Source organism: Ictidomys tridecemlineatus, chromosome 9, assembly GCF_052094955.1.
Source record: "Ictidomys tridecemlineatus isolate mIctTri1 chromosome 9, mIctTri1.hap1, whole genome shotgun sequence".
Classification (NCBI taxonomy): domain Eukaryota; kingdom Metazoa; phylum Chordata; class Mammalia; order Rodentia; family Sciuridae; genus Ictidomys; species Ictidomys tridecemlineatus.
Window position 1 is genome coordinate 46,802,083 of NC_135485.1, and position 15,143 is coordinate 46,817,225.

Sequence of the window (15,143 nt, forward strand, 5' to 3'; positions counted from 1 at the left end):
TAGGTAATCAGGGTTATGGACAGACATTTAAATCTTTAATTTTCTCACCGACCATATTATGTAACATATGTTAATACACTGTATCTTTGTGTTGTTTTGTTTTTTCATGAATTATAGTACTACAAAACTTACTTACACTGTTTATATATAGGCTGATACCTTGGGAGAAAGAAAATCATTTAGCTGCATGGTTTGGATCACCATCCTCTGCTGTTTAGTAGTGCAAAGATCACACTGGAGTAGCTGTTTGCCTGCTTTGCCAATTTGAGTAAAAATGTTGTAATAAAAAAAAGAGAGCCAACAGGAGTGAGAAAAATCTCACGAGTGTCTTAAATGTTCTTATTGGAGTGAAAGAAGACAGCACTCTTATTGCTCCTAAATTCCTTCTTTATGTTATCTGAGCTCTCCTCTGTGCCCTCTCAAGTTCAGTAGGGACCTTCAGAAAGAGGCAATAGAGAATAGACTTGATAAACCAATATATGAATAATTTAGGTGGCACTAAGGAGACCTAGGCATTATTAAGAGTGGCAATATCTAGGAGCAGGAGCTTCAAGTGTTACCACTGTTAGTAAGAAATCCAAAGTAAGCCAATCAGGGATCTCTTACAGGCCTTGAGATTAAAGCATGGAGCATAGCTATTTAATAAAGAGCTCCAGTGGGGGTTAAGATAAACCTGCCTTTACAATGCATTCAGAGTTACAGACAACTGGAAACATTTCTTTTTCTCCTTCTCTTCTTTTCCTAGTGAGAGGCTCTGTATTTTGAGTAAGAACAGTGGCCTGTCTTTCATGCATATAACTGTGTAACTAGGTTTATCACCTCCAATGCTTACACACACTTGCTCCTCCTTTTCAGCATCGTGGTAGTATGCAGGTCTTAAAAAAATGGAGTAATATTATTAAAGCTGTCAAAAAACTTTCCTTTCTGACTTTCACCACCTGTCACTTCACAGAAAATAAACAGATACTTATATGCATAGTTGTGAATCTTTGGAAAATGGTAGAATGTATCATAGCAAATATGAGAAGCCAAGAAATTCTATGGCGCAAAGATGGAGGGACTATGCAGCTGTTTTCACTCATCTCTCAGGATAGTGATAACTAAAAATGCTGATATCTTTGGGCCAGTGTTAACACTTGTGACTCACTAATTTGTAATTCCCTAAGGAAATCACATTTAAATTAAATCTATTTGCATTAAGAGCAAGGTGTGAAAACAAACATTAGTGACTAAAGGCAAAATTAACATTTAATTGAGATTTTGTTTTTCTTTTTAGTCATCAAGAATACCCCAGGAAGGAAGCACTGTTTCCCTGTGGTACTGAGAGAAATATAAGCAATGGAATGGAAAATGGTAATTAGATCGACCTCCAGACCAATGGAGAAGGGGACTTTTTCCCCTGAGTTTTTGAGGAAGCTTCTGGGCCCTTTTTGTTCTTTGCTGGATCATGTTTTGTAACCAATACGCTATCTTAAAAAATAAAGGAGTATTCAGTTTCTCATTTTTTGGTATTAGTTTGCCAATTCATGTTCTCTTTCATTTTTCTGAGAATTGTTTAATTTACTAGAGTTGTCAAACTTTATTGAGATAAAATTGTTTATATCTTATTATTATCTTTCAAAATGAATGGACAGTCTGTGGTGACCTTCTTCTCCTTGATGTCCCCTCTCAAGTTATTTGCTTATATTAGCACAATAGCAACTGATTTCTTTCTCTATTTTTCTTAATCTATATCACTCTATACATCTGATTGATGGATTCTAGAGAACAAGCTTTTGACTTACTTGAAATTCTTTATTGAACAATTGTTTCCCATTTTACCGAAAAATCATTGTTGTTCTCTTTCTTTCTCTTTCTAATTTGCTAAACGATCTCTAGCTACAGGCCTTAGCTAGGATAAATTATTTCAAGTTTTTCTTTTTTTTCAATTAAATATATACATTTATATTTCTAAATTTTCTTTTAACCAGTGTTTTAGCTACATCAAGTAAGCATTGATATATACTGTAAATGATATTCAGCCTAAAATATTTTTATTCTTTTTTGTGATTTCTGTTTAAAATCACAAATAATTCAGATGAATATATACATTGTTTCTATCTTATTGAAGATTTTCTAGTAGTCTTAATTTCCATTGATCAGAATATAAAATTGATATTATGTCAATATTTGAAATAATTTATGATTCCTTTATGAAGTAGTATTGAGAAACTGATGGTGATTCTATTTTTGAGAAACCAGCCTCTGCCTCAGAGCAAAGCCTGTCCAAGGAAGGGGGCATGACCCTTGTCCTTGGAAAAACCCACAGAGAGCTCCTAGGAACATACCCACCCTGCTGAGTTGTTTATCTACAAATAACAAGAGAGATCTGTGGCACCAGATTTATCTCTGAACATTCTTTGATTATCTCACATATGAATCTTAGGGCACAACTTGTTATCTAAATTATAACATTATTTTACAGTTCTTATTTTCTTATAATTTGCTAGAGATAGCTTATACTAGTTCTCACACAGTTGCAAGAACCAGTCATACACATCCCATCTTAACCTTTAAGTGAGTACCCTCATGTTTGCAGCTTCTACTTAAATGGGATATCCACAAAACCATACTGTAGGACACTTTTTTCTTGTGTTGGATATTACTGATTTTAACATCCTGTCTGTAATAAAAAGTTGACAGTATAATTTTATGAGTATGGTTTGATAGCAGTACAGATTAAATATTTTAAAAATTTCTCTTACACACATGTATCCCCTGAACCAACACACAAACATTTCCTGCTCATTCAAGTGTTCATATTGTTAGAAACTGAAAACAAATGACTGGATGAAATTTTAGTTAGTAAATTTGTTTAAGAGGCACAAATTTTATTTTAAATATAAAGTAATAAAGCAAAACACTATTTGACAGTGTGACTATCTTATTCCAAAATTAGCTAAGGGAGCCCAGGTGCACCAGATATCCTCATCTTTACACCACTCCTGGTTAGTGACTTAAATAAATAATTTTCCATTAAAGAGACTAATTTTCTTTAGAGCCACTGAATCTCAAGTTTCTAAATAAGTGTAGACACTGTACCTCAAAATTACTCAAAACCAAAACAAAAAATTATCCTTAGATTTTTTTTAAAAAAAAAAAACTGGAAAGACAACCAATCAACTATTTTAGAAACTTGAGAAGTCATTTTCTGCTAGGTTTGTTTTTGCATGCTTATAAGGGAGCATCATAATGTACTAAAGTTTACATTAACTACCATAATTTGTATAAATATAGCACAACACAATTTGCCATATAATTTTATTATTCACATATCCATAGGGCAATAAGAAGCCCTCTACATTAAAGTTTTAAATAGAATTAAAAACTTATTTCACGCCAAATTTGGAGACAATTCTTAACAATTTAAATTAAATTGCTGCCTCAAACAAAATGGGACAGTTCAAATCTCATGCTTTCTTTTTTTTTCTAGCATGCTTAGAAATGACTGTGCTTGATAGATAGTTCAGTAGGGACCTTCAGAAAGAGGCAATAGAGAATAGACTTGATAAACCAATATATGAATAATTTAGGTGGCACTAAGGAGACCTAGGCATTATTAAGAGTGGCAATATCTAGGAGCAGGAGCTTCAAGTGTTTCCACTGTTAGTAAGAAATCCAAAGTAAGCCAATCAGGGATCTCTTACAGGCCTTGAGATTAAAGCATGGAGCATAGCTATTTAATAAAGAGCTCCAGTGGGGGTTAAGATAAACCTGCCTTTACAATGCATTCAGAGTTACAGACAACTGGAAACATTTCTTTTTCTCCTTCTCTTCTTTTCCTAGTGAGAGGCTCTGTATTTTGAGTAAGAACAGTGGCCTGTCTTTCATGCATATAACTGTGTAACTAGGTTTATCACCTCCAATGCTTACACACACTTGCTCCTCCTTTTCAGCATCGTGGTAGTATGCAGGTCTTAAAAAAAATGGAGTAATATTATTAAAGTTGTCAAAAAACTTTCCTTTCTGACTTTCACCACCTGTCACTTCACAGAAAATAAACAGATACTTATATGCATAGTTGTGAATCTTTGGAAAATGGTAGAATGTATCATAGCAAATATGAGAAGCCAAGAAATGTTAAACAGGAATACTTTTTGCATTAAGATTTTGTTGTAATCTTAAAGTATGTCATAAAGATTTCTCTTCTGCTTTTCTTTGAAGGGTCTGTCATCATCACAAGATCAGAATGGTGAGGAGGGGAAAATTTCCTAAATTCGATTGATAGTACTTTAATCAATTTTCAAGAATACATACTTTTATATTATTTGCACTATATTTTGAATAAAGAATACCCAAAATAAGTTTGAAGAAAGTAAAACACTATTCCTCTAATTAGAAGGGAATGACTACAATAAACAACCCTTATTTGTAATATGTTAAGTCAGGTATAGAAAAACTATAATAACCATTAACATAGGGAGATTAATTTGAAAATGATAGCAAAATTACTAAATCACAAAATATATTTTTTGAAAATATAGTACTTTGTATGTGATATGACATTGATATTAGGGGGACAGATATTAATAGACCTATTTACTGAGTAAGGAAGGACAAAATCACGTTCTTGTCAAGAAGGAAAGAAAAATGGAGTGGGATATCTATGTTAGTTAGATATCGATGGTCCAAAATCTAAGAGGAATATTTTTTATTGAAAAACTAGTGAGCAGATATGATTTAATATGAATAAATTATTAATTATGTAAATGAAGGGAAATAATTATATTTACCTTTATGCATACATAAAGTATTCAGAACCTCTCTAGATATCTACCAGGGAAACTCTATAGATAAGTTAATAAAAGTGTTTAAAAATTTTGAAGGGGTACAACAGTAAAAATAATATAGCAAGCTTTACATATGCAGTGAAAATTTCACTATTATCAATCCAAAAGTGGTATACCTACACTGAGGTATGTAAAGGTAGATATTCTTTAAACTAATTCACTAACTATTGAAATAACTTTTTAATCAAATAGTCTTGTGAATGGCTAAATAATAAAATCTGATTACCTGATTCTGTAATTAATTTTTAAATTATTCTTTCTAATTTCTTTAACATAACGTATAGCAAAGGCTACACACACACACACACACACACACACACACACACACAATTGATAATGTACAAATGCCAAAAAAGAAACAAAATGATATAAAAGAAAACTGTTTTATGATCCCTGTCATAACAATGACATGTTGACACATAGCTGTGTATAGAATTTCCTCTGTAAAAACTGTTAATAACACTAATATAAACTCATCATGTCATGGTTTAAGTATTCTAATTTTTTTTTAATTAATAGAACTTATTTTTCAGCAATTTTAGATTCAGAGCGCAATTGAGCAGATGGTACTCATCTGCTTAGTTCACACGTGCCTCACACTACTTCCCCGACATCACCACCTTACATCAGTACATTTGTAATCACTAATGTACTGATAGTACTATTTTCATTAATTAAAATATGCCGTTGATTCAGATTTCTTTAGTGTTTCCCTAATGTCATTTTACTTCCCCAGGATTTAATCTAGAATACTACTTCATATTAATTTCTATGTTTCCAAATTTCTCTTGGTTATAATAATTTTAGATTTTCCTTGTATTTATTAACCTTGACAGTAGAGAGGAATGTCAATTGTATTGTAGATTTCTTTTTTATCAGAGTCTTCTGATGTTTTCTAATAATTAGGAGGTAGAGTTCAGGATAAGAAGATCACATGGGAGAAGCACCAATGTCTTTGCTTTATATCAAATGTACTTACTATCAACAACATTTATGATTGTTGACACTAACCTTTCAAGCACTTGTCACATTTCTCCATAGTTGAATCACTATTTTTACCTCATCTCACCATTTCCATATTTTTTTTTTCCTTTTGGAAAAATCTACTTATGTGCAATTACACTTAGAGAATGGGGAACTATACTCCTCCTTTATTAGGGTGGAGGGTCTATATAATTTATTTGAAATTCTTCTGCACTAAAGACTTAGTAGTGGACAAATAGCTTTTTAATCCTAAAATAATCATTTAAATCAGTGCATATTTTAAGTTATCTGCTTTTAAAGTAATCTAGGGTTCCTAAAGATAACTCGTACTTCTGTTCATTCACATGTTTAAAAATATAGTGGCCTAAATTCCATAGCCAAAATCTAAAATATTTCTAATATCGCTTGTAACAATATTCTTGTACTAATACACACAAATAGCTAATTATACATTAATATAAATCCTATTACATTATAATTTACTCCTGAATCCTATCATCCCTACAACTTTATAAACCTCTTGAGGATAGAATACATGTTTCATGTAATGTTTTAATTAGTGCAGCTCTGCTCATGGTTTCGTGGACATGTATTTAATGGTAGTTCAATAAGTTATGTTTCAAGTATGCACTATATAACAGTCACAGAAAATTTCAAGAACACGGGAATTACACCAAAGAATATGGAGTCCATTATATTCTAGTGAAGAAGGAAAGTAGTGCATCTATAATATGTGATAAACTAAGTAGACATGGCCAAGGAAATATGTGAATCAGAGGAAATCATAATCCAGATTATATTAATAGAGTAATATTAACTTGTTTGACATTAGGAGAATTTAATTTTCATGTTAAAATTTTGAAGCAGAATTATTTAAAATAAAAAGTAAGCTGGACACAATAGTACACAAGCGCAATGCCAACATCTCAGGTGGCTGAGGCAAGAGAATTCCAAGATCGAGGCTAGCCTCAGCAATTTAGCTAGGCCCCATCTCAAACTTCTGAACAGGCAGCATTAACACTTTAGCAGGAGAAGTTAAAGCAGCACTTGGGTAAGAGTAATATCCAAGCGAGGTCAGGCCGACTCATAGGGGTCCTGGCCATGGGAGCAATTGGAGGATAAGTTATGTTCATAATCCAGAGAGACTTATCCAGAGGAAGACAACGTGAGGGATGTACCACCAGAACCCTACTTAGAGACAGGATATCGCTCTGAGGTCAAAACCTGCTCCTAGGTGAACTAGCCATAGCTCCCCAAATGGGCTTAAGAAGAGGTGATGTTCAAAGTCACAGAGGCTCTGGGAAAGGGGGCCTGGAGCGTGGAGCTATGGTAGTGGCTACATTAGTGGTAGAAGTCGGGGCAAGATAGGACAGTGAAAGGGGGTTTTGGAGGCCGAAGACAAGACAATGGACCAGGGAAAGGTGCCCTCACTCCCCTATATTGACCAAGGAGCCACTGGACAACCAGTTGGATGCACACATGTTTAAAACTGAAGCCTATCTGGATGCAGAGTTGGATGCTTACATTGGCACAGACAAATCCAGAAACCAACGATTGAAGCCTGCTTGACTGTTCTTCAGTGAGAAACTCACCTATAAGGTGTCATCACACCTATAAGTAATCTTGAGATAACAGATGAGAAGAAAACTGATTGATGCTGCAAAGACCTATCACAATTGCCTATGGACTTACCTGTCACCAATTTGTGCATTCAGTGTGTTCCTGTTACTTTTTTGATATTATGTTGTGTGAAACCCTTTTTTCCTTTGATTTTTTTTCCTTCTCCCTTCTCTTTTTCCTCTCCTATCTTTGAACATGAATGTGTTGGCCTTGTGTGTAAAACACTTTACCTACTTCTGCCTCCCTTTACCTATATGATACACTGACATTCTCTGTGTTCCCACCAAAAGTTCCCTGAAGCCAGTTTTCCTCCTTGATGCCTTGGTTTCTGAAACAGAATTCTGTTGTACATCCTGTTCAATAGCCTCTTAGAAGAAATGTTAAGAAAATCTGGAGTTGAAAATTACGTTTTGCTGCATTGTTTGGCATAGTAAATTAGGAACATTGACATTGCTAAAAAATAAATAAACAAATAAATAAAAAGAGCTGGGGCTATACAGCTCAGTGGTAAATCACCTCAGGGTTCAATCCTCAGTACAAAAACAAATACATAAATAAACAAACAAATAAAATGAAAAGTAGGGCTGGGGATGTGGCTCAAGCGGTAGCGCGCTCGCCTTGCATGCGTGCGGCCCGGGTTCGATCCTCAGCACCACATACAAATGAAGATGTTGTGTCCTCCGAGAACTAAGAAAAAATAAATAAATGTTAAAATTCAAAAAAAAAATGAAAAGTAAATGGAAGAAGTTTATTTTAGGAAATGGTCACTAAATTATCACAAATTGTTTGGATCAGGAAGAAGAACAAAATAAAAATATGAACAGGACTAGATACTAAAAGATCTTGTATGTGACACCATATAATCCAACATAATCCTAATATTATGATAATTTACTCAGTGATTTCTAAGTGCATAGTAGTTTAGACAATTTTTAATTCTAAAATTGGCCTTCAAATGAGTGTCAAAAATAATTGGTAGCTTGTTGGATGTAGTAGCTTTGAGCAACAGAAATAAAGTGATTAATAAATTATTGGAATAATTCATTAAAGAAGGCTTTAGACTCAAGTAGGTCTGTGTGTTACTAGAACTGTACATCCACATCTGGCCGTGTAACTTTGAAATTCCTCCCACTCAAGCCAGTGAAGTGCATTTATCTTGTCTACTGACACTGAGCTTAACTTTATGATTTTCATTGGTCAATGAAATATAGGGAAGGCAATAGTGTGCTAGTTCATAGTCAGTGTCTTCAGAGATCACAGGTTTCCACTCACCTTTATGTGTTTCTGCTCTTCTACATTTGAAAATGTGCTAGGAAACTTCTTGGTCTAAACTGAACTACTGGGTGAAGTAGAGCTGAATTCAACCTGCAGTATAGAATTAAGTCCAACAAATCCCAGCCAAGTAGAACACTAATTCCTCGTCTGAAATTTCCTTGATAAAGAAAGATATGTTGCTCGCTTTTAAACACTGTAGCATTTGATTGCTTTTGCTGTTTTCTCCTCCTCCTCCTCCTCCTCCTCCTCCTTCTCCTCCTCCTCCTTCTCCTCCTTCTCCTCTTCCTCCTCCTCCTCCTCCTCTTTCTTCTTCTCTTCCTCCTCCTTCTCCACCTCCTCCTCCTTCTCCTTCTCCCCACAGTAGAAAAGTAATACAAGGGTACAGAATACAAAAGTTTGTTGATATTTTGTTATGAAGGCAAAACTGATAAGATATGTATCTGCCAATGTATTGTGAGGTAGAAAGCAAGGACAAAGTTGGTGCTCAGATTTCTGTCTTAGAAATAGAAATAGAATGTTACTAGGTGGTATATACTAATTTTGTTTGTTTAGTCCTCATATATATATTTGGTCCTCATCTATACAGTCCTATCATTTATTACCTATTGAACTTTCCATTTTCAAATAATATTTTAATATTATCCTTGCCCTTTCCGCCAAAATAAACTGAGAATCATTATCAGGAAGCAATATTGCCATGCATATCTTATTAAACAAGACTGACCAGAGGGAAATTGCTGGCATGAATAATGTCTATGTTTTAACAATTCTACGCCCAGTATCTATTAGGAAGTCAACATTAGAATACATTTCATTTAATAGTGTCTGAATAAATGAATGAAGCATGTGTGAAAGGAGTGAAAGAAAGAAGGAGACAAAAGGGAAGAATCTTAAGATTATATATTAAATAATGAGCAAATCCATTGGTATTTATCAGATTGTTATGGAATCTGTTTGAAATAATAATAAGCATATATCAATGTATTTATGTAAATATATGTGTATATTATATATTATGTATATTAATTTTGAGCATATGCAATTTACACACTATGTAGTACAAATTGGAATAATTTTGAAATGAAATTTCAATTGAAATAGTATTTGTGCTATATGTTTTGCACAGAATACATATTATAAGTTACAGAAACCATAAGTACAATTTATGATAAACAAATATTTTATGTATGTTCAAAGAATGGAGCCCTGGGGCACTCTACCACTGAGCTACATCTTCAGCCCTTTTTGTCTTTTATTTTGAGACAGGATCTACTATTATATTGCTGAGGCTGGCCTCAAACCTGTGGTCCTTCTGCCTCAGCCTCCAGAGTAGCTCTAATTAGAGATATGCACCACCATTTGCAGCCTACAATAAGCAAAACTACGTTTAAAAATTACTATATTATTTTACTATTGAGTGGCCAAAGCTCACAAAAATGTTCTTTTGCAAATTGTTACTCTCTCATAATTAAATATAGTTCATAAATTAATCATCAAATAATCTACAAACCATAATTTGTCTGGAGTTTTAACTGATATTTTTGCTTCTGTGTAAATATGTGTCATATAAGGAAAATACCTTATAAAGGAACATAATTTAAGCCCAAATAACAACTTTTAAAGTCTTGGACCTAAAACTAATACAATGCTAAGCCAAATCATTTATTTATTTTTATATATGTATTAAGAATCCTCTGGTACTGCAGACAAAGTCCAAAATACTGGTTATATATAGGTTCCTATGCTGAAATAGCTGAAATACCATATTTATTTCAGTGAGTAAGGGAAAAAAGCACAACTAAAAAAAAATGATGCATAATTAAAATCAGTTCTAAAATGTGTAAACTCATAAATTTATAGGCAAGTGGAAGAATCTTAGTTCAGCTAACTTAAGTTTGTCAGAGGGAGCATTATACATTAAGTAATGCTCTCAATAAAGATGTAAAATAAAAAGAAATGATCATGAATTTAAAAGACATCACAAACTGATGAATGCTATTCATCCATATAAAAGGACAGAATCTTGTCATTTGCAGCAACGTGGATGAAACCAGAGGTCATTATATCAAGTGAAATAGGCCAGACACAGACAAACACTACATGACCTCACTCATAGGTGAAATAAAGACAAGTTGATCTCACAGAAGGTGAGAGTAGAATGGTGGTTTTCAGATGATGAGAAGCATAAAAGGAAGGAAGGGATGTGGAAATGCTGAACAGTGGGTACTGTTATAGGTATTTGTACTTCATAGTAGTTTGAATATTGAAAACAATAATTTAACACATTTCAAAAAGCTAGAATGAAAGGATTGTGAATATTAAAAAAATACATATGCATACAATAAATAAATGCAAATAAAATATTCTGTAATAGACATATTTTGAGCCTCATCATCATGTTCATAAATAATTGACACAAAGTACAGTGTTATATATAATATTTTATATCATCTCCTCTTTAATAATCTATGCCAAGTGCACACAGATATTTATGTTGACAATTATCAACAATTTGTTTCTGAGAGAATATTGACTAGTATAATTAATCATAAGTAGTTAGAAATCAATAAATATGTATGATTATATTCTATACATTCAATGGGAAAAAATAATGTGCTTAATGTAATATGTATGTATATGTAACCATTCAAACAACCAATGTAGAAAACATTCCTTTCTTATGGACTTGTGAACTGTAAGATAAAATTTCAATAGAGTATATCATTACTAAATGGTGAAATTTACCAGTACTTTTGATGACCCCTTATAAAATTTCTGTAAATTGAATCTTTTGTAATAATTTATTGCATTTGAATGGAATTGTGGGATGTAATTTATTGCAAATACATTCAAAAGTATTATGGATTTTCATTTTACATAAAATCTACCATTACATCTATTAGCTTTTTAATATAAGTATTTTCTTAATATTGGAAATAGATCTTTAATTATGAATACATATATTTTAAAATTTTTATTGTGATTTACTTCAAACTTATGCACACAAATCAATTACATCTCTTACAAGGAAACAAAGATGTAATAGCCTTGAATTACCAAATGACAATTAAACTAAATTAGTTAGTAAGCTATGCATTGTCAAATTTGAATTTCATAAACACATTGTTGTGGTTTAGACATGAGGTGTCCTCCAAAAGTTCATGTGTGATAACTGTAGGCAGGTATTGTGTAATTGGGGGAAGTGGGTCACTGAAGGCATGCTTTTGGTATATATATTTTGTCACTCATGAACAGAATTCTCTCTGCTTCCTGATCACCATGTCCTGACCTGCTTCCTCTGCCATAATGCATTAGCCCACTCATTAGGTTAAGGCTCTCTAATCTAATAATTCACCTCTGATCATTTTTTGCATTGTCTCACACATGAGCTTTTGGAGGACACCTCATATTTAAACAATAACAATATATCTGTCCACAGCTATGGAGCTGGATGTCTATGGACTGAGACAATGGAGTTCATTTTAATAAAATTATGCATGCATAGAGTATATCTTATTCTAATCAGAGCCCCAGTCTTGTGGATGTACACAATGGTGGGATTCACTGAGATGTACTCATATATGTACATAGGAAAATTATTTTCCTGATTATTTCTACTATCTGTCGTATTTTCATTCCCCCTCCCTTACCTTCATTCCCTTTTTCTAATCTTATAAACTCCTATTATCCCCTCTCTCTTTATTGTGGGTTAGCTTCTACACTTCAGAGAAAACATTCATCCTTTGGTTTTTTGCGACTGGCTTATTACACTCAGCATGATAATCTCTGGATCCACCCATTGTCTGGCAAATGTCATAAAGTCATTCTTCTTTACAGCAGATTAATATTGCATTATGTATATATACCACAATTTCTTTATCCACTCATGTGTTGAAGGTACGGTACCTAGGTTGGCTCCACAACTTAGTTATTGTGAATTGTGCAGCTATAAATATTGATTTGTCACTGTGTATGCTGAGTTTAAATACTTTGGATATATACTGAGGAGTGGGATAACTGAGTCAAATGGTGGTTCCATTCTTAGTTTCTTGAGGAATCTCCATACTTCTTTCCAGGGGGTTTGCAGTGATTTGCAGTCCCACCAACAAGGTATGCATGTACTCTTTTCCCCACATTCTTGTCAACATTTGTTGCTACTTATATTCTTGATAATTGCCATTCTGTTTAGAGTGAGATGAAATGTCATTGCAGTTTTAATTTGAATTTCTCTAATTGCTAGAGATATTAAACTTTTTTTTATATACGTTTATGTCCATTCTTAAAAGGTCTATACTTAAAGAAGAATCCCGAGAATATTTTTTTTGGTAATTCTGGTTACTTGAACCAAGATTAAAATTAGTGTGAGGATCAAATTGTAATTCTCTCGGTTTAGAAATGCTAGTTGAGTTTCACAGAGGTTCCTCCCCCTCCCCAAATAAAAGAAAAGCTAATTACTATTTGTAAAAATTTCTTTATTGTAACTTTGTAAACATCTGTTCGACATTACTCACACCTATATATCAATTATAAAAGACTTTACAATTGATAGTAGCTTAACCAAACACGTCAAAATCCAGGAATACATTGAAACAGGAGTTGAAACTGAGTAGTGGATCCTCCTGGTGCCCCTCATCTTATATTTGAGCTGTTTCATTGACTTACATTTATTGCATATCCTGATTGATTATACCTTTCTGATATCACCTTTCTTCTTTGGTACTTTTTTAATTATATATTTCTCAATAGTATGGCTATTACAATTGGTATTTCTTGGGCATGTATTTTTGAAACTTTTCCCTTTGGAATTATTTTCTGCTTATTTCTTGATTAATTTTGCAACCACATATAATGGCCACATAATAGCAATATTTTTAGAAATCAACCTAATACCTCTTATATTTAAAGTACATATATAAATACTTTCTTTAAGTACATATATAAATACTTTCTTTAAACATCTAGTTGTATATCTAGCATGGAATCACAAGTGGCAGCAGGTCCAAAAATGAATGAGCTATCTTCTCTTCAGTTTTCTCCTTTTATATTCACATTCTCAATGTATGACATTAAACAATGCTCAACCTCTATTTTGTATTGTAATAAGACTTTATTAATGAACATTGTTCTTTAAATTTAATATACTTCTTATGTATCACAAAATATTATTTCAGTGAGTTTTCTACTTTTCTTTGTTGTTTTTAAATATACATGACAGTAGAGTGTATTTTGACATGTTATACATTCATGGAGTGCATCTCATTCCAATTAAGATCCCGTTCTCATGCTTGTACATAATATGGAGTTACACTGGTGGTGTATTCATTTATGAGCAAAGTAAAGTTAGATTCAATTCATTCTGTCTTTCCTATTCTCATTTCCCCTCCTTTCCTTTGTCTAATCTAATGAACTTTTAATCTTCCTGTCCCTTGTTGTGGGTTAACATTCACATATCTGAGAGAATATTTGGCCTTTGGTTTTCTGAGACTGGCTTTATTTCACTTGGCATGATATTTTACAGTTCTATCTATTTACTGGCAAGTGTCATAATTTCATTCTTCTTTATGGCTGAGTAATATTCCAATGAATATATATATCACATTTTCTTTATCCATTCATCTGTTGAAGGGCACAACTTATTTAAATAGAAATCCATGGTTTGTTCTTGAGTATGTCTTGTACCTTCATCAAATTTATTCAGATACCCTGCCTTGACTTGATGATTCTTTTTCTACATATCTCTACTCACTCAGTTTTTCTGGATTTTCACCATCACTGCCCTTACTACATGACACTGTATAGTTTGAGTTTACAGAAGTATCGTTCTAATAGTCTCCTGCTTTCTTCATTCCATTCTTTCCACATTAAAATATCAATGATCTCTTAGAAATGATGTTTTATTCATGCTACTTGTCTGTGGATAATTCATTATTTAGGAAAATCCAAGCTCTTATCTTGTAAGGGATAAAAGAATATTTTTTTTCTCATGCAGCACTGGATTCCTGGCTGAGGTCTCTAAGACAAGAGAGAAATTAAAAAAAGAAAAAGTATAAAATGTATTTAATATGTTTTACATGACATGAATGCCTTCAGAAATTATAAAACAAAAGAAAAAAAGGTAAACTTGTATATCATTATGCTTGTTTGAAGACATGTTATTGTGGAGAAATTTAGGAACCTATATGTTTATATTAGGTCCATAAAATTTTTCAGGATAATATATCCATCCCAAGATCCATATCTTAATCACATCATTAAAATTCTGTTTTTGTCCTGTAAGATAATATATTCATAGATATCAGGATTAGGACATTGGAATTTGAACATTACAATATGGCTATTTGGGAAGCCATTATCCTACCTACTCAAGTTCCTATTTTACCTTTAATTCTTTCTTTTGTTAATGCAATACATAGCACTGGAACTTTTATTTAATAT

At 32.8% G+C, this 15,143-nt stretch overlaps 1 pseudogene; it reads left to right on the forward strand.

The window, feature by feature from the left end:
* The first annotated feature begins 6,728 nt into the window (after positions 1–6,728).
* On the forward strand, positions 6,729–7,371 carry LOC101974108 (chromatin target of PRMT1 protein pseudogene; annotated as a pseudogene).
* Positions 7,372–15,143: the final 7,772 nt, after the last annotated feature.